The sequence below is a fragment of the Lynx rufus genome, unplaced genomic scaffold (genome assembly GCF_022079265.1).
Source record: "Lynx rufus isolate CCGP_SWC_20201006 ecotype Redwood Valley unplaced genomic scaffold, mLynRuf1.p SCAF_8, whole genome shotgun sequence".
Taxonomy (NCBI): Eukaryota; Metazoa; Chordata; class Mammalia; order Carnivora; family Felidae; genus Lynx; species Lynx rufus.
This window is the reverse complement of record NW_025814896.1, coordinates 64,092,196-64,103,678: the sequence shown is the minus strand read 5'-3', so window position 1 is coordinate 64,103,678 and position 11,483 is coordinate 64,092,196. Positions and strand designations below refer to the sequence as shown.

Here is an 11,483-nt window from a genome sequence, read left to right as displayed (position 1 = left end):
GATTGTAATTTTTTAATGAGTTCCTCCCTTACTTTTTTTCTCATTCTTGGCTACGACCTCTTCAAACTAAGAGTCTGCGGCAGCTGGCTGTGGCTTCATTTCTTATCCAAAAAAATTCCCTACATTCTTAGAATGGCCATGAGCTCTACACTGCCATCTCTGAGCTGGTCCCCAGGAGAAGTGAAAGGCAGCTCCCCAATGGCTGTTGGAGGGGAGATGAAGGAAAAGAAGATGTTCTACCCTATCACCTCCCAAAGGACTTCCTTCCTCCCAAAGAGCAGCTGGTTTCCTTAGGGGAAGGGCTGGAGAGGTGGGATGGGGTTTTGAGATCAGGAGAGGTGTGTCCATTAGACTCATTTTTCCTACCCTCATCTATCCCTGTTCCCTGCCATTTGATCTGTGAATGGGCCAGCTCTAATGTTAAGCTACTCCCAACCAGGGCAGGTAAGAGTTGCAGCCCGGCATTCCTTCAGTTACGCCCCAGGGGACACTCTGGGGGCCTAGGGGCAAACTCAGTCTCTTCTGGTCTAGGAAGTGTGGCACTCCCTCCCCTCTCTGGACTGGGCTGTCTTTGCCTTATTTTATTTTTATTTGAGAGAGAGAGAGAGAGAGAGAATCTTAGGCAGGTTTCACATGGAGCCAGATGTGGGGTTTGATCCTACGACCCTGGGATCATGACCTGAGCCGAAATCAAGTGTTGGATGCTCAACTGATTGAGCCACCCAGCTGCCCCGGGCTGTCTTCATTTTAGAGTAGTGATTCTCAGCCGTGCCTACACCTGAATTTTCTGAAGAGCTTTTAAAGATTCCCAGTCTTGGGTCTACCTTAGGGTACTTGAAACCAAACCTCTGGAAGTGGGGACCAGTCAAGTGTGTTTTCAAAGCCCCAGGGTGAGGGTGAGAATGTGCTTCCCACTGTCTCATGCCAGCTATGGCACTTGGCAAGACGTGGCAAGACCCTTTGAGCCGGGCCTTCAGCAATTGCCCTGTCATAGTCAAATGCTGCATGCAATCTCACGGAGACCTCCTGCATTCACTGTTGGTCTTCCTTGTCTTGCTCTCCATCAGCCTGGATGTTGCTCACTCCTGCTCAGTTAGCTTTTCCTCTCAAGATGGCGTCTGGCCTTAATGCTATCCAGCCCAGCCATCTCTCTGCATAGATGGCAAAGGCCACAGTGACCCACATAGGTCTCTCTCACAACTGATCGTGAGCCTATAAGCTTATTTGCAGCTTCTCTCCCTACCCTCCCTTCACCTGAAATTTATTGAGCATCTATGATGTGTCAGGCTCAATGCCAAGTACTTTGTAAGTTTGATCCTCACAACAGCTTAGAAAGAAGTGTTATTATTGTACAGCTAATGACACAGATTCTGAGAGGATAAAAATCTTGGCCCGGGTGTCTTTTTTTTTTTTTTTAATGTTTATTCATTTTTGAGAGAGACAGAGTGTGAGCAGGGGAGTGGCAGAGAGAGGGAGACACAGAATCCAAAGCGGGCTCCAGGCTCGGAGCACAGAGCCCAATGTGGGGCTTGAACTCATAGACTGTGAGATCATGACCTGAGCCGAAGTTGGACGCTTAACCGACTGAGCCACCCAGGTGCCCCTTGGCCTGGGTGTCTTACACCAGGCAGGTCTTACACCCCGCCTGGAAGTGTTCACAGCCTGGTTAGAAAGATACAGGAGACAAGCAGGAGGACAGAGGGAAACTGAGCTGTGGGAGCAAGTGGAGAAGAACTTACCCAGAGAAGCAGTCCTTGAGAAGATGATACTTTGGTTTTTTGTTTTTAATGTTTATTTTTGAGAGAGAGAGAGACAGAGTGCAAGTGCAGGAGGGGCAGAGAGAGAGAGAGGGAGACACAGAATCTGAAGCAGGCTCCAGGCTCTGAGCTGTCAGCACAGAGCCCCACACGGGGCTCAAACTCGTGAACTGTGAAATCATGACCTGGACTGAAGTCGGACGTTTAACCGACTAAGCCACCCAGACGCCCCCGAGAAGATGATACTTTGAATTGAATCCCAAAAGATGAGCAAAAGTTCCTCGGCTGAAGAAAGTGACAACATCATGTACACAGCTCAGAGAAATCAGCTCAGAGAAATCACGGACCTGCACGACGTTCAGTACGGCTGGAGATGATGCGGAGGAAGGGGCAGGAGGTGACTATAGGCAGCAAGTGGGGCAGGTCATGAACCTTTAAGTCACACTAATAGGTCTTGCAGTTTACCCTGGGGACAGTGGGCACCAGGTGAAGAATTTTAAGCAAAAGAGAGAAAATGAACGTTGCATTCAGGAGGAAGGATTGGCAAAGGACGTTCATGTCTAGAGATAGCACAGATAAGAGGCTGCATTGCAAATTCTAGTGAGAGGTCATGGTGACCAGAACTAAGACCAGTGAAATGGCAAGGAGGGGAGAAGATGAGGAGCTATTCAGAAGGCAGACGCAACTGAATTTGACAAAAAACTCACTATGGTCGGTGAGAAGAAGGAGCCGAGAGTAAGTGCTCTCCTTGGGACAAAGGACACAGGAAGAGGAGCAGGTTGGGGAAAGCTAGTAAGTTTCTTTCCACGTGTAAGTGTAGGGGTCCCCTGGGCAGCTGGATATAAAGGTCTGGAGTCCAGGAAAGGGGTATGGACTGGAGATCTAAAGTAGGAAGTAATTGGGGTGCCCGGGGGGCTCAGTCAGTTAAGCATCTGGCTCTTGGTTTCAGCTCAGGTCATGATCTTACAGTTCATGAGTTGGAGCCCTGTGTATGTCTTCGTGCTGATTGTGTGGAGCCTGCTTGGGATTCTCTCTCTCCTTCTGCCCCTCCCTGATGCGCTAGCATGCTCTCTCTCTTTCTTTCTCTCTCTCAAAATAAATAAACTTAAGAAAAATAAAATAGGAAGTCATCAAAACCATCCCTGACACCAACGATGTAGTAAGGGGTCCAGAGGGAGTGGGTACGATGAGAAGAGCTGCATCATCAATGGCCACTGGGAAGGATCCCACCTTCCCTCTAGAACTTGAGATCATTATTCTGACCTCCGCTGCTGTCTGGACTCTCTCCCTGTCATCCAACACCATCCAAAGAGGACCCTGTGGTACCACTCCATTCCCAGCCTTTCTTTTCTCTTTGGACACTGTGTCTGAAATAGACCAAACACCATTTTAGGACCACTGAAATCAGGTTAGTTCCTACACCCTAAGTTGGGAAGGGCCCTCCTTGTTTCCTCTTTTTCCCCTTCGGCCCAGGGCTGTGGCCTGATCCAGCGTGCCTCACTTCACAGCCCACAGAACAGGCATGCGGGCCCCCGAAGGTGCTGAGCCCGAGGCAGATGAAGAAGCCTGGGACTGGGTGGCGGTTCCCCCGTCTATCCAGCCACATGGAGCAAGAGGAGAAGAAACACAGCAGAGGCTGACAGCACGGAAAAGTGGAACACCAGAATTTGCTCCCAAGGGAGACTGGCTGTGGAATACCTTAAATTAGAAGTCTTAAAAAATGTGTTAGGGATCCCTGTTGCCCTGGTTGGCTTTGGGTGTGGTTCTTTCCAAAGGAGAACGATTGGTGGAGTTTTTCCAGCCCTATAATTCTACTTGTGATGAGGTGGAATTAAAGCTGAAATGTGAGTTCATAAATTGCCTAGTTGGTGAATAATAGAATTTAAATCTCCTCAAAAAAAAAAAAAAAAAGAAAAGCTAAATACGAAATCATATTAAAATTCATAGCCATCTGCCTACAACGATCTAATTTAAAAATTGAGCACAATTAATTTTTAATCCGAGGTCAGTTTCCCACCCCCACCTGTCTCTCTCCTCACCGCCTCCCCCATCAGACAGTCAGTGTGTGCTCAGAGAACTCGAGACCATTTTAAATATTAACCAGAGCCACACATACCTAGGAAGATGAATCCACACACACACACATCTTCTCCTCTTCCGTCTATTATTACGAGCATAGCTGCTCACATATTTCTACACGTAGTTCTGGTTAAAAATAAATTCTGTAAACTGGGAATGCGGGGTGTGTCTGCCTCCATAAAAATCCCTTTGTTCTCTGTTGAGAAGTGAGCAGAGATGCAGACGTAGAAAGCAGGCTGTATTTCAGGAAAAGATCCTGTGCCAGTGTTTCAGTATCCACCTTTCTGTTAGCGGTAGGGGTCAGTGAGTTTGAGGAGAGATGTGGATACTTCAAGGTTTTACGGCCTAGACCGTCTGACTTCCTTCCCCGGCTGCTCAGTTTGGATGGGAAGAGATTCCGTAAGAGAGGGTACAGGAATAGGCAGAAGCAGGGCAGGCTAAATAAAGCCGGTTATCACCAGGAAGCTGACATGATCAAGCATCCTCCAAAAGCAGGCAGGCCAGGGCTGAATCAGCGAAGTCCGGAAGCTGCTTTCAGCATCTTGAGAGACCAGCACACTTCGGGAGAAGAGCTCTTCTGACGGAGATCCCCTGTTGAATGAGGCCTTTCCTCTGGATGAATTGAATCATGCAAAGTTTTAATGGGGTTTCCTCTCCTCAGCATTGGGGTCCTCATTTTCTATGACAGACCCCCTCACCCTTGGGGGCAGGAACACCAGGGCTCCCTGTATTGGCAACAGCATCGAGCCTTGTAGAGAAAGACGAGGGGCAGGGCGATGAATCCTGGGGGTATGGTAGACCACACTCGGTGAAAGCAAAAACCAGAGAGGGTCGCTACTTACTTGACACCGTTCTAAACAAACCCTTGGATTGCTCACAGCCCAAGATCATTAGTGAGCTAACCTAAAGGTCGTGGACCCAAAGGGCAGCAACAGTATAGAGCCCAAAAGGAGAAAACAGAGGTCTCAGATGCAACTGTGAATGCTGCCATGTGTTTTGAGTTTTTAGAAGCTACTGAATGTGTGATCACGTGTGCTGGAGCGGTACTGGCCCCTAAGACCTTCTGAAGAAATCAGTGTTGGCTGTGTAATAACTGATCTCAGATGTGTGACGAGGGAGACTATGGTGTCAAGGGCCTCCAGCAAGAAGCCACGGAAGGTTAGCTGGAGCTAGGTTCTTTTTTTTTTTTTTTTCCCAAGTGAACTCTATGCCCAAAAAGGGCCTTGACTTACAACCTCGAGATCAAGAGTCACGTGCTCTACCGACTGAGCCTACCAGGCGCCCCAGGAGCTAGGTTCTTAAATGGAGATGAAAAGCTGTGATTGAAGAATGACCCATTTGGGGAAAATAAAGCCGATGATGGGAAATGGGCTGCATCTTAGATTAGAGTCTCTTTTTTAGTAAGTCCTGAGGTAGAGGGCATTCGGGGGCTGAAAACCCAGAATGTCAGCTAAATTTGGCCTCAGCAAAGAGAAATTAGGTCACAAGTGCAATACTTTGACCAAAGGCACTGCAAAGAAAGAAATCTAAAGTAGTTGCCAGTGAACAAACAAGGCAATTATCAATATCAGGAAAAACAAAAAGTAACAAAGAAAAATAATAGTGCACTACAATGCTCTGCTTTCCTTGCATGTATATAATCATGTAAACACCAACAGTAATCTAACCAATAATTATAATACATGACGTAGGGAGGACGAGGGAGAGGATGGCTAAAAAGAGCACTAAATCCTCATTTACCAATACAGGAAGATAATACATCTAAATTGTTGAACCAAAAGAGAATAGCACGTGTAGATTATTTAAAATATGGCAGTTCTCAGGGCACAGTTGGTTAAGCATCCGAATCAATCTCAGCTCAGGTCTTGATCTCAAAGTCATGATTTCAAGCCCCAGGTTGGGCTTCATGCTGGGTGTGGAGCCTACTTTCAATGAATGAATGAATGAATGAATGAATGAATGAATGAATAAAATATGGCAATGTGTAAATGGCAAAAAAAAAAAAACACTAAGACTTGGGGGTTGTGAGAGGGAATGAGGAAGGAAACTGCTGAAGTTCATCGGACTTTTAATATTATTTGACTTTTTCGATTATGTGCACATGTTCATTAAAACAATTTTTAAATGGTCTTTATCTGAAAGGAGAAGACAGAACAGAACATCTTTACAGTTGAAAGTATGTTGAAAAGACAAATTAACTTCAAGCTCCAAATACGCTGAATAACAGAGGATAGTCAGGAAGTAAGAGTAAGGCCTAACTCTCCCTTAGTTGATTTAGGCACAGTTTGATAACAGTTAAGTTTAATAAAAAGAGTCTTTAGTTCATAGCTAGATCTTACATAATTTTATTTATTATTTATTTATTTATTTATTTATTTATTTATTTATTTTTATAGAGAGTGTGTGAGCATGCAGGGGAGGGGCAGAGAGAGAGGGAGAGAGAGAATCCCAAGCAGGCTTTGCTCTGTCAGCACAGAGCCCAATGTGGGGCTTGAACTCATGAACCATGAGATCATGACTGGAGCCGAAATTGAGTTGGATGTTTAACTGACTGAGACACCCAGGCACCCCAAATCTTGCATAATTTTAAAACTTGCTATTGTTTATGTAGTATTTATAAGATAATTAATTAAAACTTCCCTTAAAAAGAGATAGTTTGGGGACATACCAAGTGGATCATATTCTGTATATCTATGTCTTTAATTGTCCATGCAATTAAGAAGAGTGCCTAACCAGCGTTAGGTTAACACCACTAACGTTTTGGGTCAGGTGATTCTCCTTTGCGGGGGTCTAAACTGTGCATTTTAGATGTTTAGAAGTATCCCTGGCCTCACACCAAATGTGATGCCAGTGGCATCCCTCCTGCCTGGTTGTGAAAACCAAAAAATGTCTTCAGTTGCTCATCAAAGATTTAGGCTTAGTCCATATTACTAATTCTGCATCACAGAACATCTAAACAGTGATTAAAATTTATTATACCATTCTGCATCTGATAACTGAGACATGTTAAGTGAGAAGTTTCTCCCTAAAGTATAATTAGGCTATGTAAATTACCTAAGTATTTTTAAATCTGAAATAAAATTGAAAACACAAAGAATCTCATCATGACATTCTGACACTCCGGTTAGATCTTTTTCCAGGGAGGAGAATCTTGCTCCAAGCATCTTCATAATCTGCCCCTCAACTGAGCTTGCTTCAGCTTTCAAGAAACCTGGAGCAGAACCCATAAGGGGTTTGAGTGGGCAAAAGGCACTCCAGAAAGGATTCCCTGGCCAGAGTGGGGAGGACTGGGTTTGGGACATAAATAGCCGCTTCATCATCAAAGCCTCCTCCTGCCCAAGAGAAGGCTTTCATGAGAACTCAGGCTCGTCGTGTGAAAATTCAGATGACTGAACTATAATTAGCTCGATTAGTCAACATTTTAATTCATAGGATTCTGGCTTTGATGTGCTCCTTTCTCACAGAATCAAAGCTAATAATTCTGGAATCATAATTGGGAGCTGAGTGCCAGCTTGAAGCTTGGGGAGCTCCCTCACCTTCTTGGCCAGCCCTGCTTCCAAGACTGATGCTTCCTGGCCGTGAATGAACCCAGCCCAGGCATCTCCACCTTGCCCTTCGGCTCCTTGCTTCAGAGGACATTTCCTGAGCATCTTCTCTCTGTGAGCCAAGATCTCCAGCATTTAGGTTCTAAATTTGCAGTGGTTGGCATTAAACTATGATGTCAGTACCTCCAAAGCCTGAGCACATAATAGGTGCTCCATAAACCTTTTTTTTTTTTTTTGATGTTGCTAAACAAATAGTGGAGCAGATCATTGGTTGGTTGTCTATCTAATAGCCATTCTTCCTGCTTCAGGAATAAAACCTGATTGAAACAACCAATTGTGATTGGTAGTGATTGTCTTCTTGTTCAAATATAAGCACATGAGGGGTGCCTGGGTGTCTCAGTTGGGTAAGCGTCCAACTGTTGATTTCAGCTCAAGTCATGATCTCACGGTTCCATGGGATCAAGCCCCATATTGGGCTCTGCACTGACAGCGAGGAGCCTGCTTGGGATTCTCTCTCTCCCTCTCTCTCTCTGCCCCTCCCCCATTGGTGCACGCACACACACTCTCTCTCTCAAAATAAATAAATAAACTCAAAGAAAAAAAAAAGAAAATATAACCACACAAGATAATTCTGGTTGATGAGATATGATAGGCATTCTGGGTGGATTTCAGAAAGATTTCCTTGCTTAAAAAGGCATACACAGGAAGAGACAGTTCTCTCCTGCTATTGAACATGCTTGTGTTTCCAAGTGACATCTAGAATCAAGTGCCCACCATCTTGAAACCATGAGGAAGACTGTCAGGGGACGAAGAAGACAGGCTGAGGATGCAGGTCAGAGAGATGGAAGAATGTGTGGCCCTCTAGGACATTGTTAAGCTATGGATCAGCCAACCCGGAAGCTAGCTCTGGATTTCTTAAAGCAGATGACACATTTCCCTTCCTGTTAAGCTCAGTTGGATTTTCTGTGCTTATTATGGTTGAAAGCATCCTAACTGATATAAGTGATTCACCAGATATTTTTTTATAAGAAGGGATTTAGGTAAAAGGCTGGCCTAGCAGGAACTTTATTTTATCAGCCACTGCTTACTGAGCACCAACCATGCACATCGCCGGAATCGTGTGAACGTTGACTCTAATCCTCGCGATAACTCCATGAGGTGATTTTTGTTATTTGCATTTCAGAGATGAGGCTCTGAGAGCATAGGGAAACTCACACACAAACCATCCCGTTACTATGCAGTCCAGAGATGGATGCCAGCATCTGACTGCTGTGAGCTCCCATGGCTGTGGTATGGGACAGACTGGAGCTCATCCCTGCACCATATCCAATGCTTCCCTTTGGCCACCCTCCCCTCTCCAGCGCCCATCAGCCTCATACTTCCAATGGTCGGCAAAGACGCAAGTTTCCTCACATTTCCTCAGGCGCTGCAAAGAACCGATAAAGGAGTTAATCTCTACACACTATACACCCCAAGAGCTCTCCCTGAGCAGGCTTGCTGGCCTGGCACGCTGACAAAACTGGAGAGGCAGGAGGAGATCCAGGCCTCCTGGATCCGACACATCCACGGAAGCAGAGGCAGGAAGATGCGTCAACACAAAGCGTGTTGTCTCAGAGGGCCAAATGTGGCTGAGAGGCTGAAAAAGATAGAAAGGTGGATGTAGCAAATGTGGAAAACATTGGTGAGAAGAGCGGTTTAGGGGAGCAATGGGGGCCTGAAACGCTAATGGATCTATGGAGGAGAGAACAGGAGGGGAGGAAGTGTCTCCAGACAACTCTCTGAAGAAATTTTTGCTATGAATGGGATCAGAGAGCTGAGAGAGGATGTAGAATCAAAGAAGAATTTAAGATAAGAGATATCAGAGCATCTTTGTCTGCTGATGAGACTATTCCTTTCCAGAGGAAGAAACTGACAATGCGGGAGAGAGAAGCGATATCTACACAAGGGGGGCCTTTAGGAAGGGGAGAGGTGGGGGAAACCTGGTTCTCCCAGAGTGAGATCTTTCTGGAAACTTCACTTGCTCTGGTCTTCTAATGGACATCTGCTCTGTGTGCCCTCAAGAAGCAGCCTAATCCAGGACAGGGCCAAGAGGTACTGGAAGGATTCCACGCCTCCCTTAGCTTTCCATGCTGGCCTCGGGATCCAAGCTGTGGCAATCTGCTGCATGGTTGGCTTTCTGATTTCCCAGGGCATCCTCCCCAAGGGCTGGGGCAGGTGAATCTGCCCGGCATTTTTCAAAGGTCGAAAATTTCAAAGGACTGATCTCCCCCAAGTAATATAACCTTTACTATGGGCCAGACATTGCATTTATGGACTCCTTTACTGTTATCATTCAACCTTCCAGATGGGGAAGTTTAGGCATGGAAATGTTAAATGAACTGCCGGAGGTCACACATCTGGTAGGTGGAGGAACTGGGATTTGAACCCAGGTCACATGGCTGTGAGCCCGCCTCTTCCATCCCCCGCCCCGCTCCATTCTGTTTCTTCCCTTCAGCCCTTCTCCAGTAAGGCCTAGGCTCCTTTCAACCAACAGAACCCTTGTGGCCTGTCTTGACCCAGAAGGTCCTAAGTCTGGGGGGAGTCAGACTCACTCTGCAGTGCCAGGACCCCCTCCACACCCCTCCCCTCCCCTAACACACATGCAGAGACCATCCTGAAGCCCTTCGAGTGAGAGGTCATTCTGATTCCCCTGTGACTGGTCCTGTGCCCACGAGGAATGCTGCCCACACAGGGAGGAAGACGCAGAGCTGCTACTTTCCTGCCTCCCTATTTATATCAGGCCAGACCTGGGCAGGAAACAGATGGCACACTCCAATTGGGTAACTTGAAGAAAGTTGAATAAAGGGGCTATTTACAAAGGTGTGGGCAGGATGTAGGGAAACCACAGAGGCAGTGCAATAAGTAACAGCTGCTTGACTACCCCTAGGCCCGAAGGGGCAAGGGGAGGTGCAGTCGCCAAAACCTGGAGAGTGCGCCCTGTGTGCTTAGAGCCACCTGACAAGAGCTGTGGCCAATAGAAAAGGGAGGCAGCCAGCCTGGGAGTGCCACCACCCCGGGTCTCCCTCCTGCTTCTCCCTCCCTCTGATCTTCCACCTAGGACTCCCTCTGGCCAGGGCAAACAGAAGTATCTTGCCCACTAACCAACTTCTTAGTCAAGGCGGTGGCAAAGCGTGGGGCTCTGCAGACAGGCCGCCTGACTTCAAGTGCCGACTGCCCCTTACTTGCCGAGTGTCTCTGGGCAAGTTACTTAACCTCTCTATACATCAGTTTGCTCCTCCATAAAGTGGGGAGTATAACCCCAACCTCACAAAGTTACAGTGAGCATTAATGCTTAATTTATCTCACTCAGAGATAACATAAATAAAGCACTTAGCATACAGTAGGTACTCAATAAATGCTGGTCCCTTTCTTCTCTCACCTTATTCAGGTAAAGCATGCGGGGATGAGGCCCTATACTTGGTATGTGGCAGGATTATACGATGCACTCCACAAATAGTGCTTGGTTGATGGTTGAAGGGCGCTTCTGTTCCTCAGAGGCTTCAGAACATCCTTCAAGTGACCTGTCTGGTGTGTCCTTGGAGCCTGCAGCAGTTACCGAGGCTTAAAAAGTTCTTGTTGGAAAAGAAAAAGAAAGAAAAAAAGTTGTTGTTGGGATTGCTGGCATGGTTCTCTCCTTTCATGGGTGGTTGCAAGGTTACTAAAGTATTTGCCTTATGATTTATTCATTCGTATGTTTGTTTTATGCTGTTGCCTGTTATTTGTTTTATAGTCAACAATTAGAAGGTTCTTGAAAATCTTTTTAAAATTTCATGTAACCATACAAAAAATGTCATTGTTTGCTTTCTCTCCGTTTGCACTTCCCCGCGATTAGGATGGATCTGAGTTATCACCAGATTCATGACAGAAGGCATTTCAAAAGGCAGTTTCACTGGTGACAGGTGGACCCGGGGCTGCTTACTTCTTTCTATTCACGTATTACTGCCTATTCACAGATGCAAGAAGCTGAAGCGGGTCCAAAGGTCGTCCTACGGTAAGCAGTTATAGGGAATGCTCCCTACTCCTGAACTTTCTTTGGACAACTCCGTGGTTCTTGGTGACTGGC

General features: G+C 46.3%; 1 long non-coding RNA gene across 1 annotated transcript; it reads left to right on the top strand.

Annotated features, from left to right (window-relative positions):
* The first annotated feature begins 2,380 nt into the window (after positions 1-2,380).
* On the top strand, positions 2,381-7,715 carry LOC124503779 (uncharacterized). The gene is made up of 2 exons (XR_006960266.1): positions 2,381-2,549; positions 7,301-7,715. It is a non-coding gene; the product is annotated as an uncharacterized LOC124503779 (long non-coding RNA).
* The last annotated feature ends 3,768 nt before the right edge of the window (positions 7,716-11,483 follow it).